Consider the following 27,254-nt stretch of genomic DNA (forward strand, 5'->3'; position numbering starts at 1 on the left):
TTGTTCTTCTAAGAAAAACCAGTAGTCCAACAAAAGAAAAGCCTTTCTAAATTGCTCTTTTCACTGCTCCAATGACTAGATTCAGAAAGACAGACTAATAAATTACCATAGCGTAAACTGCAGAGGCTGAACTGAATTTCTAATATACAGCACAGACGTGGATAGTCATCTTTACAACCAATATATTTGGGAGCGAGCGCTTGGGCATGCTGGGTTTCCACTACTTGCTTCATGGTCGGCTATCCATCTAACCGGTCAAGCATCCACAACGCGCTTGCAACCAACTTCAAATGAACTGACAAAAGAAGACTTGGAAGATTATAGAGCACCAGTAATCTGGAAGTGTTTGTGTGTTCGCCTTCAGAGATATATGGGAGGAAAAGGCGGAGAGACAAAATTTACATGTTATGAACGAACTCACTTTTCAGTTTTTAAGCCGTAGGACTATTTTTAGAGTTACATCACTGTTGTAAATTGTAAACATGCTCTTGAGGATGGCTGAACCTCGATTTGGATATATTGTCGCTCCTACACCTCCCAACGCCTTGCAGGACATGGATTGTTCCCAATACGGTTGATCGTTTTCGGCGCTTATAATTTTTGAGATCTCCCGAAACGTGGCAAAAACATGGGCGCAAGATCAAATTACAGTGATACAAGTTTGAATTGGTTTATAAATAATGTCGTGACATAACCTCGGAATACCTCGGAAAATATAATCGCCGAAAACGGAAAACCATATTAATAAGTCTAGCTTCACTAATTTTACGCTACTTTGAGCAGTTCGTGTTCAACGACATGTCCTTTTATGCATTGTTATGTATCACACATAACAGCAACAATTCTCTTTCAGGTAGTTCATGTGTTGTCGCGACGCCTTTAAACGTGTAAATTGCCTCCGTTCCGCTGAGCAGGGAACGGTGGAGATGTAGACCGGCTTGGTGACTACATGGCGATTGATCGAACAGTTCTGCAGGGTGAGATCGGTGGCGTAGTTCAGTGGCGCCATCTACGTGCAACCCCGGGGACCACCGCCTGGAGTAGAAGAGAGACGGAAGTCAGGAACAGAAACTGAAAGCAGCGTTAGGACACAACAATAAAGTAATGTCAGCTGTATGTTACGCTTTTGCTACATGAAAGAAATACGTGGACAATGAAGGCGTTTTATAGGATCAGTGACCGTTTCGCTGACAATCACCACAACAATTTCTTTCCATCTTCTTCTTGTCTTTTTGTTTTGTTTTCTAATGGGAATGTTAGCATGAAAAAATGTCACCCACTTTCGCGGAAGCAATTGGGCTCTACTCTCACAACCAGCAATGAACATGTCTTTACACTTCGTGTTTGGGTATCGTCTCGAAGCAAGTATAACAATGGAACAAGAATGGAAATTTCGAGTTCCCCTCACGCTTTCCGGAGGGTCGCTTCATCCTACCCGCGGCGAAACACATGTACGGCAAAATGCACGACTCGTCGTGCGACGAGTCGTACAGTTTCGTGTAACAACTTGTCGCGTGCTGCATCAGCAGACACATGGGCGGCGACATCCTTACGACATGTCTCACTGGACCGCGTGTTGCTATAGAACAGCGCAGCCAGAGACACATTCGCTTACACTCTATTTAACATAACGAAATGTGCTCACATAATAAAACACAGTAAACGAGAACAGTTCATTCCTTATTTCATTTGTCTTTCAAAGCACAACACGACGAAATCAGCCACTGTTTGCATTGAGAACGCACACTGTCCGCCATTTTTTTCTCAGACCCATCGCATCTACCAGAGAGGCAGCATTGTTGGCTGCTTGGTTCGTGATGCCACCACATCCGCACGACAATCCGCCGACGGAAGCGGAGATATCCAAGCAGTTTTGTCGCGCTGCGACGTGTCGTAGAGAGCTGCTGCGACGACCTATTTCGCCAGAATCCGTCCCAGGATGCTTTGCCCTGCGACGCGTCGCACGACAGGTCGCATAATTTGTCGTACATGTGTCTCAGCCTAGCGAGTCATAAGACAAGTCGTGCGACGATCAACTTTCGCATGTGAAAGTATCGCATCACAGACAGACAGACAGACAGAAACCAGGGATGTATTATGTCATATACCGTGATGTGATGGTCCTTCCCCTTTGTGGTGGACCTTTAGTCACTATCTCCGTCACTGTCACTGCTGTAAAGCCCCCCCCCCCCCCCCCCCAAGTGGGATTTTTCAATTCCATTTTCTCACAGCAAAGAAATGTGCAGTTGCTCTCTTTTAATATCCTGTCTTTCTTGGTATAGCTTGATTCTGTTACCCTGATAAAACGGCCGCTACCGTCAGAATGCAATTACTCGTGCCAAAACTAAAGCATTACTGTAAAAAAGTCACAGGACTTTGAAATACTCTCTGTTGGAAACTTCATCCATGTTAAATCTACCATTCATAAGAACAGAACCCTGCGACTAAGGACAGCTAAAGCAGGCAACGGCTAAGCAGCACGCCGATTTCGAGAGACATCGTCCCAATGTGCTCCTGCCGACACCAGCCCAATATGCACTTTGCAACACCGCCCGGTGTTGGGCCGATATCCTGTTTCGACATGCTGCCGACACAACTTCCAGACACACCCGACGTCGGCCCAACATCTGCTTCACAGCATCCCCCGGAGTTGGGCCGATGTCACGTATCTACATGCTGCCGAGACGACTTGCCGCCCAATGTTAGGCCAACATGATTTTCTATTTTGTATTTCGTATCCCGCGCATTGGCCATCAACTACAAAACCAACGCTGTTTGTGAAGCAAGAGCAGTTCTATTTTATCATTGCTACGTCGTTTCGTTGACCGCGGCGTTTCAAAAGCAAAAAGAGATAAATATAAGAGCTCCTAGGACCACTAAGTCCAAGAAGAAAGTGAGTGTGTATATTGTCATCAAGCAGGAGAACTAACTATGGAGGGAGCCCCCTTTGCACGGACACTGTGACATTCACTTCCAAAGAGAAAGCAGATACTCATATTGATTGTCTTTTGAGTTTTCACAAATTTGACAGCCCTCTTCGCCTGCGAGTCAAAATGAACGGGGGGTGCAAAAAATTTGAGGGGGGGGTTTACTTTGTAACAATAGTACACAGGAAAAAAAATTTGGGGGGTTGTTGCCAAACATTTGGGGATGTTGGGGGGTCTGGATAAACCACTGGGTGTCTGATTTTATTCGATTACGCTCTCAAACAACATGGGAGTGAGAAATTGCTAGGTGTATTGACTCACCATCAACACAATGACTGTGTTTCTTACTGCTTTTGGTTTCAGACATCCAGTAGGTCCATCTAAACTCCTCTCCACCCATATAGATTTTCTTCTGCCGACACCACTGACATCGGTCCAACACCCATGGAGTCCATTACAACACCCCATAGAGTTGGGCCGATGTCGGCTCTAGACAATGGGCCGATGCATGTTTCGACATGCTGTGTTTCGACATGCCAACTTCTGTGGGATGTCGGTCGCAAGTTGGCATTCTCAGCGTCATGTCGCTGGTTTCGGTCACATCGAGCCGACATTGCCGACTTCTGCGAGATATCTGTCGCAAGTAGGCATTGTTGGTACCTACTACCATGTCGCTGGTTTCGGTCAACATTGAGCCGACTTTGTCAACTTCAGCGGGATATCTACCACAAATTGGTGTTGTTGGCACCAAGTCGGTTTTTTCGGTCGACATCGAGCCGACATTGCCAACTTCATCACGATATCTGTTGCACTTTGGCACTGTCGGCAACATGACATTTTTTTTTTTTTTTTGTCAACATTGAGCCGACACTGCCAACTTCAGCGGAATATCTGTTGCAAGTTGGCACTGTCGGCACCATGTCACTTTTTTTCGGTCAACACCGAGCCGGCATTGCAGACTTCTGTGGTATATCGATGACAAGTTAGGAATGTCGGAAATATATCCAATCAACATCCCCAAACTCCTGTGAACATCGGCACGACATCTGGTGCTATACCTGCGCTGTGTGTCTGTCTTCGTTGTGCTTAGTGTTGGGGTTATACTATTGCTGATTCTACCTACCAACTCGCTTGCTTTTGTTTTTCAATTATTTCATTTATAAATCTATAAGTCACTCTCTTAAGGGGGGTTGTGTTGCGACTCCTCGCCCCAAGTAATGACAAGAAAATGTGAAAGACAATTATTTGCATCGAAGTCAATCTCCATCCCAAGTTTAACAGCAAAGGAGGTAATACACGCGCAGCGCTGTGCATAGCGAAACTCATCTGGCTCTGATGCAGACGGCTCCGCCAGTGGGGCAGCACGGCAGTGGTCATGTGCTTACGAAGACCAATGGGGAAGGCCGCTCCTCTGACGTAAGTGTGTTTAATGGTTTACATCTCGCGAAGTACGACACCCAGACAAAGTGTTTTTCCTCAATGCTACTACGCGTATGATGTAATGATCCACATGTAGCGAAGTGCCGCAGCGCTTTTAACAGCTTTTAACCAAGTGTGGGCATATTCCTCACTTTGCAGGTCAGAGAACCGTCTTACTCTTGTGCACATTACAACATACGACAACCAACAACACACAAGACGACAGACGACTAGAAAGAATGAACACACACGCTACCTGCTTCTCAGGCAAGGTTGAGAGACCATACCATGATATCAGACGATAGCCCCTTTTCAGATTCACTTTTTTTTATTTGTAGATGCACTACGGGCCTAGTGTCCTCAACAAGCTTTCGTGCAACTACATGAAGAGTCCGTTCCTTGTACAATAGACAACCTTACCAATATCTGACCAGTGATAGATATCTTACAGATAAAATGGTTAAAAAGCAAGCGAGCTGGTGGCTAAGATCCATGACGAAAACCCGAGACTGGGAAAAAGACGAAAAACAGACGACACAACAGACTTTGTGTTGTATCGTCTGTTTTTCGTCTTTTTCCCAGTCTCGGGTTTTCGTCATAGATATCTTCTCTATCGCAAATAATCCACGTCCATGTCGACACACCCACTGGTGGATGTTTAACGCGCGTTGTACTAACTCGATGGATGAGATGGCAAATAATCCTATGTATGGCGCATTTATTTGCCAGCAGTATATTAATGCAGCGAGTTCATAGGCTAACTAGTATTAACATTTGCCGCATCGTGGGTCACATATGTGTGTCACATATCAATGTAATGAGTTTTCCCATAGAACGGCCCCTGACCCTTCCAGCATGTTGTGCCACAATGGGCACACATGCTCGTCAAAGCGAGTAGGGTGCCTGAATTATACCTGAATGCTAGCTCTAGTATTCAGGCAAGAAGCTACAATCCCCATTTTTTTCTTTCTTTCAATCAATCAATCAATCAGGCAAGAAGCGGGCTCTGAAGCCCATTAGCGAGCTCTGGAAGCGAGCTCCACGTGCCATCTTTCGGAGAACAGCGGAAATACCTGAGAAAAAGTGCCCGCCCTGGCTCGAAATGGCTTAGTTCCAGGCATAAGCGCACACTACCGGGGGATGCTCTATGGGAGGGGGCAGAGCTCCCCCCGGCCCGTCAGTCCCGGACTCCTCCACCCTCCCTTCACCCCGCGGCGTTTACATGGACACGGCGAAACGAAAACCGAGACAACGAGATGAAGACACTGTGGCGGACCGTGGTCAACGACGAGGATGGACACGCGCCTGGAGCACCTGCTCCTCAGTTCCACCGGCGCGGTCATGGAGATAGGCCACCGTCATCGCCTCTCCGTGGCATACCGTCACCGGTCGGGACTCATGTAGAGGGACACCATCTCCTCTACAACACCTTCGTCTCGTTGGCGCGCTTTTTGCTTCGCCATGTGTCTTCACCAACCTGCCCAACATTTTACACTCATACCATGAACCCAAACGTCTGTGAGATTCCGGAGTCAGCGCCCGCGTTGTTTCACGACAGGCGATGGCAACGAGGATTCTTTGTCGCACGCACGGCGCGCCTTCCTTCTACGTACGGACAGGAATATACGAGAAAAAACTCAGGGAAAGTATCGCTTCTTCGTTCGTCTGGTCTGCTGAAGCAGAGTGTCGGAGCGAACCGAAAACCAGAACCGAAAACAAAAAAAAAACGCTATTTTGGAGCGAACCGGAACGGAATCGAAACCGTATACGTTTTTTTCGCTCACGAGGGAAACCGAAAAACTTATTTAACGGTTTCTGGTCCAAGAAAAAACTTCGCTGGTTTGGACTACGAATAGGTGAATGAAACTGAGGTCGTGTGCTCTGAAGTCATGTCATGGATACTTTACGAAGGTTACGGTTACGATGGAATATATGCCGGTATACCATGACCATTAGGCTCCGTTTGTAACGTTTTATCGTTCGCGCACAAAGGCTTAGAGGTACATGTGACCGGTTGTGACTCTCTACCGATGTGCCGTAGTGTTCGTTTTAATTTCATCCGCCCAAACTCTCCTCAACTAAACAGCCCCCAAGGGGGCTGCATAACAGATTATCTATCGGTAATGTCGCGCAACGCGTCCCTTGTTTGAGAGCAGCGAAGTTGAACACATTTATGTATCCAGAGGGCAAGCGCGTGCGAAGCGATGCCTCTTTTGTGGACAGGACACGAGGAAAAGAAAACGGAGCCGTCGAGCGCGGTTGGGAGTGAAGGTGTCCCTCGATTTGCGTCGTACTCGTGCGGTGGTGCCTGTTGGCTCGGAAGCAGCAACAGACATTCGGATGGGGCACGATCGCACCAATCCAGCAAAAAAGTACGTATGACATCACGACAAACAAGTCCGTCTGTATGATGCGCTTCAAGAAAGGAGAAGGCCTATTTGAATAGACCTGCAGGAGCCAGGAGCTACCAATTTCACAGCTGCCCATTCATATTAAATACCATGTATGCGGAATAAACGGTTTTACAGTTTGCAAGATTGATTTTTTTTTTCTGGGAATACATATGCCCACCAGAAGCAGAACCGGTCAAAACCGGTATGAACCGTTATGTTTTTGCTCCGGAGCAGAACCGGTACCGGACCGTTTATGATAGAACCGGAACGAAAACCGGAACGAAAAACGTTTCGGTTCGACACCCTGTGCTGAAGACACTCGGTGCTTGGCACTGGAGCACTGCACGGGTTCGGACCTCCTACAGAACTACTCGGACTCCTACCTCGTTTAAACTGAATGCCGTTCACCACAGCTGAAATTGTATTGTGACGTCCTCGTGCTCCTGCCTCTGCTGTAGTGCCAGGTTTTCCAATTAAATAATATATATTTTCCAGTGACAATTATTTCTTCCTTTCATTTGTTGTGCAGTGATCAGTTGTTTTTCATCACTGGATGCCTCTAGATGAATTACGTACGCTATAGCTATATGTTGCAAAAGACAGTTTGTGTTCTGCGCTGATGAGAGCTGATTTTCAGCACCATTTGTTGTGTGGCGTTTGTGAAGAGGCAGACGTCTTAGAGGAAGCCATGCCTGGCCAAACTAACTTTTACGTCTGTGTGGCGGTTAGGAGACAGTAACCTCTATTTATAGGTGATCTGTCTAACGTTCATAGAGGGTATTGCCCATAGGTTACAAGGTAACTTCTGAAATAGAGGGTGAAAATTAAAAAAAAATTACCCTTTATTAGACGGTACTAGAGTGGGATGATGACATGGGCTGCTTCCCCGCGGTGGTCGTAGGGCCCTACCCCCCAAAGAGATGACAGGTCGGAGTTCTGTTTAGAGCTATTCGATGAGGCCGATTGCTTGAACGAAAGCAAAGAGGGAGCGAAGAGCCTGGCACTGATGCGCAAGGGTGGACCATGGGCCAAGGACTTTGGAAAAGCTGCATGGTCTGTGCAAGAGTTCCGTCCAGGAATTCAAGTTGGCGTCGGAGAACCCGTCGTTCACATGTGTACCGGTCGCCGTCCTCGATGATATGAGGAATTGCAGCTGGGGTATGGCAAGTTGAGCACAGCATCGTGTTACTGTAACCCAGCCTAGCCCGGAACACAGGGGTGAAGGTGACGTTTAGTCGTAAACGACGCGCAAGTCACGTAAAGCCGCGAAGGAAGCCAGCTGGCATCTTGAATGATAATGACGGGTCCACTGCGTAGGGGAGTGACCACTGAGTGATGCCATTGCTGGCGGGCCAAGGGTAACACCAGCACAGGCAAGTGGGACCGCCTCTCTCTGTTGGAGAAGGTGATGGGCACGGCTCTGGGGTTACGGTGGGCCGCAGCAGCCATCAAATCTGCCACCTCGTTGCCTTGAATGACAATGTGGCCGAGTTGTGGCCATTGTTTTTATTTCTAAGTTTATTTTCTCGCTGTCGATAACTCGCGCCCTAAAAATTATTGCGCCCGGGGCGACCGCCCCTATGGCCCCCTCACGCTACGCCACTGTCTCCATCACAGGTATCCAAGTGTCCGCAAACAGTGCAGGGTGCGTCATGCATCTGCAAAGCGAGAATTGCGGGAAACTGCAAGCACGCGGCCTCAGTCTGCTGCTAGCTAAACAATGTAGAAGAGGCTACACGCACGGGGCAGCCGCAGAAGTGGGACTGAAAGGCGGCATGTTTCCCACGATGCATGCCTCAACTAAAAGAAATGGAGCAGCAGACCCCATATTCGGGCGTCACCAAGCTCCAAAACGCATCTACTTCTACTCTTCTACTCTCTCTGCCTCGTTGTGCGGACCAATAATTGCGGCCGCTACCGCTTGGGTTCCGATTGGCGCTGGCGTCGCCGTGAAAACTTTGGAGATAGGTAGGTACAAGGATAGGTACCAACTAAACTTCCTGAACATGTCAACGGCATCAGTACAGATGTTATGTTATAGGAAAATTTAATGAGACAGGTATGAGACAGGTATGGTCACATGTTCAGGGGCTGCAGGATGACGCAACGATTATGTACAACGGTTATTTACAACATGGTGATCGATGAAATGATATGATATAGTTCACGGCGGCGTGCCCTTGATCGTAACGCAGCCACCTCGGGCTGAAAGCGACGGATGGAAGCGCCATCGACGAAGAAACCTGTCATCTCCAATAGCGAACAGTTCCCGCTGCAACTCAGTAGTGAGCAGTATGCGCGCTCTCCGCACCAAGCAAAAAATGGGCACATCTCGACGACGTTGCGCGACTGCCTTACAACGAGCCTCCCAAAGCACAACCGCGCCGCAAGCTGTGAGAAGTACACTAAGGCGGTGTGGGTGACGTTGGTTAAAGCGCACTGGGCATACTATGTTCGTGCTTCGTCGGACAAGGTTCCAAAAGACGCGAGCAATGCGGCAGGCAAACAACACGTGCATGTTTGTCTCACGTTCACTGCAGTAAGGGCACAAATCTGTCGCTGTTACGTGCCACGAGTACAGGCGGTCCCGTGTGGGTTGCACGCCCCACGCGAAAGACCACATGGTGTCCCGCAGAAATCCAGGGAGCCATGTAAACACCGTTCATGCTATGTTTGACGCCTGCTCAACACGCACTCGAAGGCTCTCGCTCGCTGACACGGAGTCCAGCAACAGCGCACCAGCCATCGAAGAGGGGGAAGCCGCAACGAGGCTGCCATCAGGAACAAGGGGCGAGAGCTGTTGGTAGTACGTATGAACGCGGCGTGAAACCCCAATGGTGCTACCGCCCGTGAACCACTGACAGGGTTTGGCCCGAGGAGTTCCACCCAGTAGGTGAGCAGCACTTTCGCCGGCGAGTCTTCCTCAGCGTGCACAATTCGCAACGTGGTGCTGAGAGCGATGCCCCGATTCATAAGCCCAATATCTGGAAGGCTCATCCCGCCCTTAGAATTCGTAAATGCCAGCATGGTCCGTAGGACAGGGCCTCTCCGCTTTCTCCAGAACAATGACAAGAGGCAAGAGTGCACCCGAACGACGACTGCACGTGGGGCAATAGAAACGTGACTAAGATGCCACAAGCGTCCCGGTAAGACAGTACGTGCGAGGAACGATCGTTCACAGTACGACAGGTCAAATGCCTGTGTCGCATCACACTTCGTCTGGAGCTCCTCCAGCGCCCTGAACCAGTTATCGACCTTTGGGCCGCGGCAGTCGAACAAAATGCCCAGTATTTTTAGTGACGCGCTGAACTGGAAAGGCAGTGATGAATACGGAGAAAAGCTCCCGAGTGGCATCAACTTGGTCTTGGCGAAGTTGAGCATCCCACCGGAAAGTGCAGCATAGGACTCGTAGACTCGAAGGACCTCAGACGCAGAGCTTGCATCCCGCAGAAGAACCGTGATGTCATCAGCGTACGCACTGACCTTCCATTCCCCGGATCTGGGAAGCGGAAAACCGCGAATGCACGGGTTGGTCTCAATGTTCCATAACAGGGGATCAATTGCCAAGGTGAACAGAGCTGGAGAGAGTGGGCAGCCCTGCCGTACGCCCCTGGAGACTGGGAACTCCCTAGACAACTGCTGCATCATGTACAGGCTGCTGCGATGATTGCGGTACAGCTTGGCGATGGCACTGATGAGCCATCCAGGGAACCCGTACTCTCTGAGGACAGCGAACATGTAACTATGCACCACACGGTCGAATGCTTTCTTCTGGTCAAGTGAAACTAAGCAACCATCCGGTACACGTGGAGTGGCGTAGCTCAGTGCGTCTCTCAGCCCTGACAGCGCGGTGTACATCGTGCGGCCTGGCACTGAACAAGTCTGAGAATGGTGGATTACTGCCGGGAGAGCATTTTGGATTCTATTGGTCAATACGGAAGTCACTATCTTGTAATCGCTGTTCAGCAGCGTTATTGGCCTCCAGTGTTCGGGACTACCAAGGTCGCCGCTTGTCTTCGGGAGCAAGACTATATGTCCATAACCAAACGACTCCGGGAAGTCGGCACCTTCGAAAGCCCTTCGAACAACGTCGAAGAGGAACTCCCGAATGCAAGGCCAAAACGTAGCATAGAATTCGGAAGAAAGCCCATCAGGTCCTGGACTCTTGCCAACTGCCGCACATCGGACCGCCATGTCCAGCTCTTCCAAACGCAGAGGATGTTCTAAAGCGTCGTGGTCGATCCGGGGAAGGACCGGAAGGCCCTCGAAGAATGAGCTTCGCGAACTGCTGACAGACTCGTCAGTGTACAAGTTCCGAAAAAAGTTTTCAAAGCCGGCGAGCACCTCCCCGGGGTCTTCAGTCACACTGCCGTCTGGTCTTCGGAAACGAGGAAGCTCACGCTGTTCGGTGCGGCGCACGGAATCCAGGTACCGGACCACGCCAGGGCCAGCAAGCGCCTGAGACCTGAAGTAATTTTGTCGCGCCCGTCCAGAAGAATCTTGAAGCAGTAGACGGTAGCGGTGCTGCAGCGTCGCGAGATACTCCTCCATCATGGGTGTCAACGGCGCTCCTCTGCTCACAATACGTATTTTGGCAGCTAAACGCGCAAGCATGGCTGTTCGCGCCCGCGCTTTCCGGCGTCCCCACGTCTGAAAGAGGTCGCGCACCCAGACTTTGAACTCATCCCACTCTGCTGGAGTTGGCGACCGACTTGCTAGGTACTCTGCGATTTTACCCTTGATCTCCGAAACAACATGGTCGTCATGGAGAAGCGAAGAGTCGAGACGCCAACGCACTGCATGCCCAGTGCTGCCGGGAAGCTGTGAAACATCTAGAATCAAGATCACAGCATGATGATCACTAACATGAGCGCCGAGCTGGGCAGTGCTGATTACGCTGCAGCCAGTAACGTACGGCTGAAGGTCCCCAGGTATGTAGAAACGGTCCAGACGGGACGCAGAGCCTGCACGTGACCACGTTGCCACGAATGTATCCCCATGCACCATCGTCCAGGCGTCGCGCAGACGGTGCTCTTGCAGCAACCGACGGAGCTCACGCGCGTTCCAAGTTGGGCGTCCGCGCCCGGGGCCACGAACGTCACAGTCAGAATCCACCACACAGTTAAAGTCACCACACAGGACGGCACCACTAGGTGGTATGAAACTCGTACGGAGGTGATAAAAGAAGGTGTTGGTGTCACTTGTGCGGGATGGAGCATACACGGTGATGAACGATAGCTTCTTCCCCTGGATAATGAAGTCGAAGCGCAGGGCGCGACCTTCCGCATCATGCCTCGCAAAGCAATGAGATTCTAGGCTCGGGTTGAGAACCACAACGCCCACACCACTCCGATGTACAGTCCCGAAGCTGAAAAACGCGCGGACGTTGCACCTCGCAGTAAAGCCAAAGACGTCAGCATACCTTGTGAAGTGCGTTTCTTGCAAGAAAAGTAGATCGCAGCTCAGGCTGCGAGCGAACTGAATAACGGAGACCTGTTTGGCGGGCGACCGGAACCCTTGGACATTTAAGGACATGACGCGGAGAGCCATAACAGTGAGGATGAAAGAGCTGGATACACTCATCATGATTCGCCGTCAGACGCAGGCGGCATGTGGACGCTAGGCGGGGAGCCCGTACGTGACTTCGTCCGACCACACTTCTTACGCTTCGGCATGGGAGCAGCAGCCGCGTCCCCAGACGAAGACAAATGCTGATGTTTTGCGGCTCGAGGCTCAGAGGAGTTCTCATCGACGTCCGAACTCGCGATGGAGTAGAGGGACGTTGAAGAATCATCCATCCCGTCATCATCAAGCACTGGCCAGGCCTCTGGGCCCAACAGATTGCAGTTTTCTTCCGTGCCTGCTTCAGAGCCACTGAGCTGGGGAAGACCGCCAGCCGCAATTACTGGCACTGTGATGTCGGGCAGCTTGTGAGTGCATGACGTGTCCAAGCCCACAGAATCAGGTACCGACTTAGGAGAAACAGCATTGTCCGTCACCCCAGCCGCCGATGCCAAAGCCGGGAAGTCGGAAACGCTATCCACAAAAGTAGGGGTAGCTGTAGCAGCAGTATCGTGGGCATGATCTCCGGTATCAGGCACTGCCGGTTCCGAAACTGGGAAGCCAGCAACACTGTCCACAAGAGCACGGGCACGACCTCTATTATCGGGAGACGGGGTCTTGGGCCTTGAGTGTTCCCCTTTCGCTGCTGAGGAATAGGACCGACGCAGGACGCAGTCGACTGTGGCATGGCTCTGACCACATCGAAGACAGGGGGCTCGGCAGCCCACAGTTGGATGACCAAAGACTCCGCATCTCTCACAGCGTGATACCTGACAGCCGCCTCGGAAGTGGCCTTCCGAGCCACACCTACCGCACACTTTCTTTAACCCTTTGTAGTCTACCATAGCACGGTCCAACCCAACCAGAAGGAAGTTTGGGACCGGCTTCCTCATATCGAACTTGACTACTCGGATTCCGTTGCGTATAGTTGGGCGGTCTTTGTAGACCGGGAACGAAAGATCCTTCACTATTCCATACGGTGCAAGGGCCCGCACAAGTGCGTCATCCGACACGTATTCTGGTAACCTTTTGACTGTCAAATACGTGATCCTTGAGCTTGAAACTGGGTCAAGAGGGACTTCCTTGTCTTCATACACCACCTTTGCGGCTTCGAGAAGAGTATCACGGGCTCGCCTATTTTTGGCAAGAACTTGGAAAGACAGACCACCCTGGTGTTGAATGGAGTGTACATTGTCGTGACCTACCAGGTCACAGACGGCATCCATGACGCCATCTACGGAAGCCTCGTCGGGCACGGTGAAGTTGAAAGCATGGTCCTTTGGGGGCCTTACGGTGCTTAGCGCGCAGGACAGTGCGGCGGACATCGTGAAGAACCCTGGGGTGGACTACGAGAAGTCAAACCCCAGGCAAGCGAAGTTAGGCTTAGTATAGCAGCAGGAGCAGAATGAGCGAACGTCTGTACAGATCAACGTCGTCGTCGTCGTCTTGCCAGATGTTATTGCCTCGAACTTGTATATTTCATAATTAAGATGTTTCTTAGCGAAAAATGACCAAGACAACGACAAATTTCTAATGAGATTATAACGTGGCCTACTTGACATAAAATGCGCCGTCATTTATTGTAATCAAAAAAGCATTTCCCTATTCTATAAAATTCTGCCCCATGTTAGCGTGAAGTCAATTTGTTTCATTTACTTTCGCAGCCTCAAACAAATGAAACATATTGCTCCAGAGGAAACATTATTTTGTTTTGTTCTCATTTCATTTCGCATTTCATTAAAATAACACTGTATACACACTAAAAAAAACCCGTGTGATTGACCGCTTCGCTCAGAGTTGCAGGAAGCTCCACTGCGCCACAGAGTGCGGCATAGCCGGCTCAAACTGGAAGAGTCGGCGATCAGGAATATATAATAACTACCATGTCTAATGAACATCCATATAGAGCAGGACAGAATCAATGATTGGGTACCCCACTTTCACGGTAGGGTAGGGTAGATGTTTATAGAACAGAGCACACCGGTTTTCCTCCCTTCAACGACCTTCGCGGCCTCGAAGGGGGCGTACCACCTGCAACCCTGGGCGTCAGTACAGAGTGGGAGGATAATGGTGTGGGAATTACACTTAAGTGTAGGAGATCTATAACACCTGCTCACAAATTTCACGCATTCAGAATAATTACTGACTTCGCTTTTTCTGCGAACTCAACTATCCCTCTCTGTTTATCGTTTCAGTGTGAGTTTTTACATGCTCCATGCCGGTGTCCATTTTTAATACGTAGATGGATAGGTGGTTATGTAAAAAAAAATGACATCGGGGTTTCAGTACGTCTAGCCTGCTTCAGTAACTCATTGGCTTATGTGCTACCAAACTTTGTCGTTTTTGAAATATTCGCCATTTGTCTGAAATTGAGCGGAACCGAAAACGAAAAATACTGCACTAGAGTAGCGAGGCGGGATAGTTGGCATCTTTGCATTGAGCCGGAGAATATGCAGAATATGTAAGAGGCCACCAAACTGCAAAACTTAATTAGGTGGATATTACACTCTATGCCAAAGTTGGTTAATTAAACAAACAAAAACAGTTACATCTGTTATAACTGTACCGCACTGGTCCATTCTGAATATACGAATGTATAAATAGGGTATGGACAGTGGTAGAGCAATTGCTGTGATATACTGATGATAACCGCATTGTAAAATTGGAGTAAGTCATCATGGTCGGTATCTATCCTTGATCATGGTCCCGTACAGATCCTTTGCTGCTAGCCAAGTCAGCATCAAGTAATGTTATATTATACTGACAGCCTTGGGCCTCGGGGAGCTACGAAAGCATTCAATAAATTTCAAGCAAAACACAGAAATAACGATGAAAGATGAAAGTCGCAAAGAAAGAGCAAAGTCACTCATGTTCAACAGAAATAACGATTAGAGGAACAGTAACTTTCTTTGCAACCCAGTCCCCTATTCAGTTAACACATATCTTCGCAAGTTCCCTGATTCCTGATGAGATTCCTATTATATGCCACATCCCTGAAAATACTGTTCAACAGCTTCTTTCAACTCGTCATCATCTTGGAATAGCTCTCGTCATTATGGGTGTTTCTTCAAATAACGGCACATTTTTGCAAGCCTAAGCAATGGCACGTCAGTATAGGTCAACATATCTCTGCAACTGAATAATCTGCACTCTGTTCCGTGCCCATCACACAAGGCTATCTCGATTACCAAACCGTGCCCTAGACGACGAGATCCAATTCAACGGCAGTTCCCATTGCTATCATTCTAGATATAAGACATACACATTGCCATAGATAGATTCAGGACACAACCGGGTAACTGCTTCGCGGAATTGATAATATAGCGAAACATAAAATAACCAGAAGTTTATTCACGAAATCAGGTAGCGGGAAGTGACAATAAAGCGATCACGTGTTACACCGCGAGGCAACCGTGTCTATGAGCAGGAGAGTCGTAGAGAGGACAGAAGGAATGAGTGGGAGATAGGGCTGCTAGTACGCGTTCTGGGCAGACTTCAGGGTGAACTGTGGCGACATCCGTCTGGAAAGTCTACAGAAGAATCTCAGCCAGTGCAGCCGATGGTAAGATTCGATTTCACCACCTTCCAGTCTTCAGCATGTCTTCAGAGCAGATGTTGTATTCACGCAGCCACGCAACTGGCGAGGAAGTGCAATGAGCTACACATAAGAGACGTTTTAAACATATTTGATGGATGAAGAAAGCAGCTTACAAAAATAAACAGCTTCGGTCAACCGTATTTCACACTGTGGCTATCAAAATATGGCAAGTTTAGTTCATCTGGACAGCCAGATGGCAAAAATTGTCACGGAAACAAATGGTGTGCAGAATGCAAACACCGGCGTCACGAGACCTTTTAGCCACGTTCCCGAACTGGTGTGTATGTTCCATGTTCCATCGTAGATACACGATACGTTTGATATCTGCAACAAAGCAGCTTAGACATGTCAGGTGAGACTATGCGGGAAAGCGAACGTTTGCCGCCATGCGGATTTCTTTCAAGGTTTCGTAGACGAGACCATTGTTGCTGCTCCCTGGATTGGTTCCTTGAATCGAAGGCTGCGAGTCACTGCAGGTCTACCATTCTTTCGGTGGGGATTTCTTGATGAGGTACAGAGCCTTGAATATGCCATGTAGGGGAAGATGGGGCAAGATTTTTTTTTAAATTCAATGTTAGCGCCGCGAAGCAACTGTGGCTATGAGCGGCGTACAAACGTGGACAGATGGAGAGAGGACAGCAGGAAGGAGTGGGGGACAGGGGGGAGATGGGGTAAGATAAGATGAGACAGAAATTTGCAATTGAACATGTAATTTTTATTTTTCGAGTTTCTAAAAAAAACTAGCCATAATCACATTCTCAGGGGTCTAGGGCTTCTGACCTGTAAATGCAGAACGGACGTAGCCGGCCTAAAATAAACACAGAACAAGAAATTCAAAAATGCAGATTGTCGCATCATACCCCAACCCTCAGGGCAAGACCAGACATTGCGTGGGGCAAGACGAGACACGCCGTGGTAATGAGCTATACAAATTAGTTTTTGCATTCCAAGTGCGCAAAGTAAAGCCCGTGGGCCCCTGCACAACACCCTTGACCCCACCGCCCACATGATGTGCAAGAAAACCACACAGAACCCGGCTATTTTGCTCCACCGTCCTTTGCAAGCAAGGCATAGCCAATCTGATGTGTCGCTGGTTTCTCGCTTTTGCGCGCGCTTCTGCTTTGTTGGAAATATCCATGGAAACAGGAAAATTAGCTGGAAAATCCTACACGATATTCAAAAAAGATATCTCTGAGGAACAAGCTTAAAGCCAACTAATAGTTCACTTGTCCGTTTCTAAATTATATTACATTTAAATTGCATTAAATTTAAATTACATTAAATTGTCGCGTCTTGCCCCGTGCATATCATCGGATGCAATAATTTTTCTGTTCAACACCGGATAACCAAGAGTGCCCAAATTTTGCATATACCTAGCTGAATGAAAGAAATAGGATGTGAACTTACATTGACAGAATAAGCCTGCGAAACGCTGCTGCACAGATAATAAGAAATAGGACCACAGAAAATCGCGTCTCTTCGGCGGGTCTCCACATTCCTGGCAGAACTAACTGATTTTTTTTCTCTTCAACACATACACCAATCCGGACAATTCTCACGTGCAATAAAGCGGACATGCAGAGCCACTTATGAGTGAAGTATCAAGCGCATGGAGCAACGCGTCTCTGATACTGGAGGCGTCGAACAAAAAAATTCGCGTCTTGCCCCGTGTCCCATCTTGCCCCACCTTACCCTAATTCGGCTGCGGTCAATGAAGTGCCGTAGGAAAATGGGTACCCCTTCGTTGGGGTATTCTGTGGCAAAGACACTTGCCGATTTTCCCTCTGTGCTGGAGCCATCAGTATAGTATATGATTGTCTTTGGCTCGCAGCACTGAGTAGCCTCAGTCGCACTTTTTCTGTATTCTTGGGATCGTTGTGTGTACCTCGGCTTGTTGAAGTAAGGCGGTCGTTCTTTCCCCAGAATGTGCGCACTTTTCTTGGGGAGGTTTCTTTTGACTTGTTAGTACGGTCTGCACAGCGTTGCTTCTGTTCCGGCTCTCGACCGTCTTGATGAGCTCATGGTGAAAGTGTTGCGTGATGATGCGGGTCAGATGTCTTTCTAATTCTTGGAGTCTGAGTACAGCCGCTGGAGACCCACGTGCTTCTGCAAACAAGAAAGAGACGTTCCAGTTGAGTTGACAGTAGTTCTCCTACGCAGATTCTTCAGCTTTTAAGTAGGATTCTGTCCAGTTTGCTTTCTTGATTTTCTGTTGTGTTGTGAATGTGTACGATACTGTGGGCCAGTGTTTGTCGTATCAGTGTTTGGTTCACAGTCTGATGGTTTCCCATTTCTCGCCGGCTTCATGATGTTGGTGTATGACTTGGTTTTCTGTTCAAGCCTCCTAATTACTGGTGTCCAGGACAGATTCTGGTTTAGTGTGACCTCTAGGAATTTATGGCTAGACGTTTTCTTGATTTCTTTCCCTTTTTGTTTAAGGTCCTTCAGCTTCTTTCTGGTGAAAATATGCAAACGTTTCCTTTTTTTTTGGGGGGGGGGAAGTATCCATTACCTTTCTTCAAAAAACGTAATAATTATTTCCATGACTTGTTCCAATGTCGTCTTAACGGCATCAGCATGACATCCGTTTACCCAAATGCATACGTCATCTGCTTAAACGGTGACTTTGACGGTTTTGGGGAGCTGAGGTATCAGTTCGGTCATGAATATATTGAACAGCGTATATAGGGTTGATCACGCCACCTTATTCGGTGCACGTTACTCGGTGTCTTATTCAGTATTATTCAGTGCCCGGCCTACAAAGCGCACCGAGAAAGACTCAGGGCAGCATTACAAAAGCTCGATTCCCGCCCTTTCAGCTTTTGTAAACTACTGGGGCCCTAGTCGTACCCGCAGCAACAAAGGAAGCAGAGAAATCCCTCTTCGTTTTCCTCCAAGAAAGCCGTACCGCAAACTGACCGCTTTTAATACTGGACCCCAAAACATAGGACCCAGGCATGAAACTACCTGTGACGCGGAGCTGACATTCTCCCCACAGCCATGCTGAGCAGAGTTGATCCAGCGCTCGGTTTTCGCATACCTCGACATATCTGTCGTCAAGATGACGCATTAGTTCATCGAATGCGCCTCGATGTGGCTTTCACAGCACAGTGGCGTTACCGCTTGAGGCAAGTTGACTCTCCTCACTGCAGTCACTGCGGTGCTGTAGAGTTCTAGAGCACATTCTTCTCCATTGCCCACACTACCAACCTTCCGGAACCGTACTCTCCGGATCCCTTAACGAGCTAGACTATCGCCCCCTCTCTCTCACAAAATTGCTTGGTTTCTGACCACATCCAGCCCACTAACGCTCTGCCCTCAAAGCTCTCTTCACCTTTCTGGATACCATAGGACTTCGATCCTTATTGTGAAGGCGCTCATTATTTCATTCCCCGCATCACCAGTGGGGTAGAGTATCGCCCCTGGCGATGAAACTCCCCAGTCATCATCTTGTACTAAAGTTGTTGTTGTTACTTGTGACGCTCGTGTCAGAGTGTCGCGCGTTCTAGCAACTTCGGTGCGTGCCACCATTTTCAAGAAATGGAGCCGCAGGTGCCAACTAAAGGAACCAATTATATAGTTCCAGACACCACACAGTTATGAAGATCAAGAAGCGGATTTCTTTCTCATATTTCTAATAACTGTGATGCAATGTGGTTATGCTGCGTCCGAATAATTATTCAAGTAATCCATTACATTCCGACTGAAGATATGACGTAATTTCATTACAAAACGAAATTAATTTACCCCGCTACGATTAGAGAGGTTGCTTTGAAAGAGATAGTGTTGTGATTAGTTGTATGTAATGGCGCAGCAATTCTTGTAGTCTGAAAGCCAGTATAAAGTTTCCTCACATTCAGCTGGGGTTGCTGCGTTACGTTCCAAAAGTTTTTTCGATGACGCGGGCAGTGAGACCATTCAGAACACACAGGTGGCACGTTGGCAGTGATCTCACCAAGGCTCTATAAAGACAAATCGTAGATGCATGCATTCCCATCCTCATCCTGCTAAAGTGGGAAAATGGTACATTGCAGTGCTGGCCAGTGCTCAGCGATGTGATCGGCGCAGAAACTTGTCCGTTCTGACATTACGCGGGATCAGATGAAGTGGAAAAGAAAGGTTGTTGAGGGCTCCACCCTCGGGCTCCCCTGTTAACTATGCATGACACTGAGTGCCTTCGTTGCTTGTATGCGTCAAGACGGAGCTTGTTGGTACCGCAAAGTTCATATGGTATCGTGCTCATGACAGCTCGCTTGAGGAAGCTCCATCTTCACCTCGAACAGGAATATTGCCGTCAGAGAGGTACTCATAGGGACCGAACATCGGACGTTTCTCCCCCACCAGGAGATACCCAAGGCCTGTTTCTCGAAGGAGAATCGACTGAGCTTTCTTCACTGATGACCTTTCGACGGAAAGAGGTCGAAGACCGCGAACGTATGGCGGGACGTAAGAAGGAAAGTCTTCTGAAAGCGCTTCCTTTCGGGAGCCTCTCCACGGCTTCCTTCGGCCCCTGCATTGACAACTCATACGGAAGTATGGATTGTCAAGTGCGTGCCCTGTGAATCCGTACCCCAAATAAAAACTTGCCAAGTTTTCGTTGCTTCTAGTGCAGGAAAAGAACACACGTTGCAAAGGACTACAGATCTGTGGCGCGCCTGTCTTGTTCCCGTTGCAAAAGTTAACACCTTACATTTTGAACATAAAAGTACGATACAAGCGAGATGGTGATAACCTGGAGATGTCATTCCTTGAGATTGAGGGGAGACAACAACGAACAAGAAGCAACAGGACAAGTCTCATCATGTGACTTGTCCTGTTGCTTCTTGTTCGTCGTTGTCTCCCCTCAATCTCAAGGAATGTCATCTCCACCTTATATCTCTATGTTGTCAGAATCCAAAGACGTCCCATGTATCCTGTGGTGATACAACCAGAAGTACTGCTCAGATTACGTCTTCCTCTGACGAAGCGCCTCCAATGCTTCTCTATCAGCAGCATCATTCCCAGCAATGCCGATGTGACCGGGGATCCACTGGAGCTCGATCGTGTGCCCTTTTGCGACAGCGGCATTATACGATAAGATGATGTCGTACGCTATGACCACAAGACCATTGGAGGCCAAAGGTGGGAGTAGTGCTTGAAGGCCGCTCTTGGAATCAGAAAGGATTGACCATTCACCAGGTGTTGGTTGGTTGGCAATCTACTGGACCGCATTGAGAACAGCATACAGCTCTGCAGCCGTAGACGTCTGGTACGATAAGCGCGCGGCATGGCGCACAAGAAGATCCTGTGGTATTGGTGGATGCATCTGTGAAAATCATCGTCCTTTCTGCATGCCTTGTGATATGTTCCAGCATGAGCTAATTAGGGACCGGCGTTGGAGTAGTTGGAATGGTCATGCCGGGAATTCGGCCGGTTGGTACAGCCCAATTGGTACAGCCCGTTTGGAGGTCAAAGGATTAAGGCTGTTTCCCGGCCTTCAATGCATTCGGTGAATTGGGATTCGGCAGATTGGAAAGACACGCGAAATTAGTAACCTGGGAGACAGCAAAAAACTAGCAAGAAACAGCCCGGAGATGCTCACATGCAGCCTCCAACGCGAGAAAAACGGTCTTGAATATGACAGAACAATTCATCAGTATCTGGAGGATGACCACGCTGGCAAGGTTGAGACCCAGGATTGTCTAAGTGAATCACAAATATATTGCATGCCACATCATGCTGTCATACGAAGAGACCGTGAAACAATAAAGTCCGCGCAGTCTTCGATATCAGCTCTGAAGCCTGTGGGAAAGAATTTTTAAATGGCGTTCCTGACCCTCTAGGTCCCAATATCAAACCCCTATATTGCCCCTGCTCAATTTTCGATCGCAGAAGATTGGTATAACTGCTGACATTGAGAAGGTCTTTCTTCATATCCTCCTAGATGTGTGAGACAGGAATTTCCTTCATTTTCTTTTTCCTTTTTTTTTTTTAATGTATGCAAAAACATCCCCTCCAGAAGGACAACTGCAGTCATTAGAAATATAGCGCATGACCCGTGTACCATTCGACGGAGTGCACTTGTTTGTCCTTACGCTCACTGATGAGTACTTTCGTAAAATGGCTTCGAAATTTGTCGAAATTCTCGCCTGCGCGAATACTTAGTCCTCCTTCAAAGTAAAATTATTCTGTGCAAGAGTCTGTAAAAAGCACATGCGTCACGGTTGTCGGGATCTGCCCTGTACAATATGCGTCGAAACAGGAGCGCTGCCATGGAAATGGTTGAGTTGTAAACGTGTCCTACATGGCATGCAGCCTCTATACAGTCATGCAGCTGCTTCCACATTGTTCTTCTCCCTCTTTTGTACGTTTAACTTTCACCACGCTACTCAATTACCTCGTTGGATTACTTGATATAGTAATATGTGAGTAGTAAAATGTTGAACATTTAACGAGAAAACGTTGAGCGTCAAGGCATGGAGGCTGCAACACGTCTGCAATAAGGACAAAAGCCCCTGAGTTAGAGCATCAATAAACGGATGACGGATCTGCAGTTACATGACACGCGCGCACCGGTGGTACGCGTATTAGGACCCTGTCGGAGAGCTGTCCAATCTCGCGACGAGCCATAGGGGAGACTGCGCTAAAGCCATTGCGAAGCTCTGTCTGTTTTTACAGGGTAATGTCGTACAAGGGTTTTAATATTTGAGGGCGTGTTCGCGGCCTACACCGTTCCTAATTACTAAGTGCGGTCGCCCATTCGCCCAGTCGTGGGACTATTAGCGTGCATTATTACCCTCCCGCAGGAATGTGAAATATGATTCGTGCTCCCATATGCTCGCGCGTGCTACGCGACGTGTGTCTGTTGGGCAGGAGACTGCGGCCATGGGCACCATATGCCTTTCATAGTGTGCACTCTAAACACAGAACTTCATCGCATAACATGCTCAGAATCAACCAGAATGTTACCGATATATCTTCCCCACATTCTTGAACATCGTAAGACAAACTATACCTTCTTAATGATGGTCGGCCGGTTCCGACAGCGTTATGCTGTAAAGTTCTGCTTTTAGAGTGTGTGCTCGCTTGCCTATCAGAGAACGTCTTTCATTGCCGAAGGTAAGGGCACTGCATGGACTTTCTTCCAAAAATCACCAGCAATTGTGTCTTGTCTCGTAATGCACCGCGTGATCACATGCAGCGACAGACACAGAAGCGGGTGTGCCTCCGTCTATGTAGAAACCGTGGGCATTAGCATGGACAGCCAGACAATCGGAGGTCCCAAACCCATTATAGTTGCGAAATCATCCCTTAACCGCTCTTTTTTCTTTAAACCAACCATGTTACACGGGATCATGGCTTCTAGAATGTACTGATAATGATGCGATTGCACGCTTTGTAGGGGGGGGGATATATTTATTACACGAAAGGGGAAAAAAACGGGGGGAAAGTCAGCCAAAGGGGACGTCGGCTTGCTATTCCGCAAAGAAAGAAAATAAATGAAAGAAGAAAAAAATAAATTAAAAAGAAAAGGAAAGGGTACTGTAAAATATTGTCCAAAGCGCAGAAGCAGCTACTTTCACATACGAAGGTAAGGCTAAACAATGGAATTCAGAAAGCAATACTGACGCGCAAGCGTGCAATATAAATCCAGCTCGTAGACCTTCTCTAGCATCATTTTCCACTTCCACGACCTGGAATGTCGTAAAAACCCTGCCAATACTATGAAACATACATTAAGCGAGTCTAAGCGAAATGGAAACATCAAGAGTCGAAATAGCGCAGGGTGCATGCAACGGCGCCATTGTAACTATAACCGCAATGCTGCTTCGAATGACCATCGAAGTCGTTCAACAGATGGCGGCTAAAATTTTGCTCCCGGGCCCACTTTTCACCTTGCCTAGATATCCACCTGTCGCTTGCGATAGCAGTTGATTTACTGTGTCGTTAAAATTCCATTTTCAACGCAGATAAAGCTCTGCCCGCAGCAGGGTGGCCTGAAAGATAGGGATTCGCAAAATGGTCATTGCAGACGGCGTTGACAGGACGTCTTTCTTGGCGAAGTGAAGCCTATTCAGAGAATGCACCTGTTGCTTCTATAGACAAAGATTCGATTGGCGTGTAAGTCAACCAAACATGCAAGTGCAGGCTGTTCTGCTATCATGCGGAATGCCTAGAGCTGTGTAGTTTACTACAGGTTGCTCTAAGTCAATCACATAATTAAATGGGGGTCTACAGTGACTACTTTGGTTAGTAATATATACACAGAAGCATTTCACTTTCACATCCAAATAACAACAACTACTACAGTCAAACTCCTTTACAACGAAACTCAGGGGACAGCAAAAAAAAAAAATTCGCACTAAAGGTATTTTCGTTAAAAAGCATGTCTATTATTGGACCCATAGGCTCCAGCGGGACCGCAAAAAAAATTTGCTGTAGTGGTATTTTCGTTAAAAAGGTGTTCGCTATATAAAGGAGTTTGACTGTACTACATGAATGACGATGGGATGAGGTAATTCGCCGCATCCAAATAAAATGATTCAAAGGTGATTCAAATTCAACTGCAAACGTCGTGCAGTTACATCAGGAGGTACTGTTCGTAAAAACGCGTAAAAGTGTCACATGTATAAGAATACTTCTTTCAAAACGTTCACCTATGTCTGGTATGCAAAAAGGAACTGAGAAATAAGAAATAACGTTGTTTTTTTTTTTTTTTATGCACTCGTTGTGTCCTTCTTATAGTTTCTGTAAGCTAAACAAGAAAAGCAATCTATTTATTTATATTTTAATAAACCTTCATACCCCCCCGCCAAAAAAAAAAAATCTGCAAAAGCCGATGATGTGGCGAACTTGTCGATGACATCGGCAATCATAATTACTAAAGTGCTATTCATGGACCGATTGAATTGGAATTCAGTTTCCAACCACTGCGCGTGAATTACAGCTAAAGTATCAATACAGATATTTAAATGTTTCTTCGATGTGAGCTGCCTTGCACTCGTCGATACGCACAGGATTGGTATACCAACGTTCCACCGTTCAAAGCATAGAGTGCAAGATTTTTATTTTCGTTTTACATTGTGAGGTACGAATCATGTTACTGTCCTGTTGTAAAAACAGCCAGACTAGACACTCCCAGTACAGAAGATATTTTGAAAATGTATGGAAATGTTCCACTAAGCACCTGAGCGAAAATGCAATTGGGATAGAGATACCCAGGAAGCAACGTATGTAGATCTAATAATTGGTGGCTTTACATCGCGAGACAACTATGATCATGAGCGACGCCACAGTGGTCGGTCTGTGGATTAAAGTTGCCTACCCGAGAGTTCTTTAACGTGCGCCGAAAGCTCAGCACATGGCTGCTCTACGTATTTAACGTCCCTCGCTGAAGACGGCGTGTCGAAGCAACTTGTGCCCATGCCGCCACCAAGTTGCTGGCGTCCTCGGCCGGGACGTTTCCCATACCAGATAAAATATTTAAAGAAACTACTTTAGTACCAGCGTTTACCATAAGTAGAAAAACTCTTCTTTCTTTTTCTTTTTTTTTTTTCAAATTCGGAAATGCACACTGATTGCTCGTAACAGAAGTTGCACTTTCATTAGATAACTTTTAACTTGAAACCCACAGATAGTTTCTTTACAAACTGAAAATAACGACAGCACAGGCAACATGCCTGCACTACGAATAATTTTGTACCGCATAATGACAGTAGGGGGTTCACACCAATTCCAACTTCGCGTAAGTATTTCTTAAAATACAGGGTGCGACAGAAAAATAAATCCCAGGTTTTAAAGGCTAACAAAAAAGCATGGTAAATGTTATTCAAAATTTTATAACAGTCTAAAAGTGCATGGAACACAGTTTATTTTCAATTGGCTTTGAAATGTAAGTGACACAACAACAACAATAAATGAAGAAGTGATGATGACGTGGGATGTGATGTGTGTGTGTGTGGTATGTGTGGGATGGGATGTGCGTGTGTGTGTAAGTGAGCTTAGTCACCTGTGAGTAGAAGAGCGTTAGAAGATACATTTTGAGGGATATCGACCCTCGCGGTATGCCATTCGCGTCCCAGTCACGTTCATTAAGTTCATGAGCAACCATCATTTTGCATGGATGGAACTTAATTCTTTTTTTTTTTCGTGTGAACGCCGCGAAGCAACTGTGGCTATGAGCGGTATACAGATGTGCACAGACGGAGAGAGGACAGCAGGAAGGAGTGGGGGACAGGGGATTAGTATGCGTCCAGGGCCGACTTCAGGGGGAACTGTGCCGACATTCGTCTGTAAAGTCTTCGGAAAACCCAGGGAAAACATCAGACAGCACAGCCGGTGGCAGGATTCGAACCCACCACCTCCCAGTCTTCAGCAGGATGGAACTTAAGAATGGGGGGGGGGGGGGGGTATCGTTTATCTAAATAAATAAAAACTAAGAAAGAGAACGCGGTCTGCCTGCCGAGACGGGCGGCAAGTTGCCACAGAGAGAGAGAAAAAAAGGCAACAAGAAAGGGAAACACGATAAAACGGGACACAGCAACTAGACACACGACACATGGCGATGATACGTTCGGTGGCTGTGCCATCTGGTGGTCACCTTCGGGGGGGGGGGGGATATGTTTATTAGACAAAAAGGGAAAAAAAACGGGGAAAGGTCAGCCAAACGGGACGTCGGCTTGCTATTCCAGAAATAAGAAATAATAATAAATAAATAAAAAGAAAAGAGAATAATTAAAGAAAGAAAGAAAGAAAGAAAGAAATAAATAAGAAGGAATAAGAAATAAATAAAGAAAGAAAGAAAATAAAGAAATAAGAAATAAAGAAGTAAGAAAAAGAAATAAATAAAGAAAGAAAATTAAGAAAAAAGAAATAAAGAAAGGGAAAAAAAAGTAAGAAAAAGAAATAAATAAATAAATAAAGAAAATTACGAAATAAGAAATAAAGAAAAAGAAAAAGAAGTAGGAAAAACGAAAAACTACCAGATGATGAAAGAAGGATGAGGTAGATTAAAGACAAAGATGACAAAAAAGATGACTAACAAACGGTGAAGGAATGATGAGATGAATCACAGAAGATGACTTTAAAAAGAAAGCATGAGGTTAATGCGTTGAAGGTGAGAGTGGGGCACAGAAGAAGAATGAGATTTCACGACTGAGTTCACAGGCTGTTCATCAGACCTGAGTCTCTCAAGAAAGTCAGCACTGCTTTGGTCACAGACTGCTGTGTGTGATCTCGTACTGGGCCGAGCAGAGTGGCCAGAGAAAAGTCCGTGCACCGCAGCTCGAGTAGGCGTCGTCTCAGCGTGGCTCGAGAGGTGTCGAATCTGTGACAGTCGAGGAGAAGGTGTGGCACATCAGCTTCAACAGCGCAAGT

General features: G+C 47.4%; 1 long non-coding RNA gene across 1 annotated transcript in view; it reads right to left on the bottom strand.

The window, feature by feature from the left end:
• Positions 1–367: 367 nt before the first annotated feature.
• LOC135398378 (uncharacterized) overlaps positions 368–27,254 on the bottom strand; it is a 78,370-nt gene continuing 51,483 nt past the window's right edge. The window contains exons 4-5 of the long non-coding RNA XR_010424096.1: positions 17,592–18,005; positions 368–1,035 (exon numbers count right to left, since the gene is read on the bottom strand). This is a non-coding gene — a long non-coding RNA (uncharacterized LOC135398378). The remainder of the gene's footprint in view (positions 1,036–17,591; positions 18,006–27,254) is intronic.

The sequence above is a fragment of the Ornithodoros turicata genome, chromosome 1 (assembly GCF_037126465.1).
Source record: "Ornithodoros turicata isolate Travis chromosome 1, ASM3712646v1, whole genome shotgun sequence".
In the NCBI taxonomy this organism is placed as follows: domain Eukaryota; kingdom Metazoa; phylum Arthropoda; class Arachnida; order Ixodida; family Argasidae; genus Ornithodoros; species Ornithodoros turicata.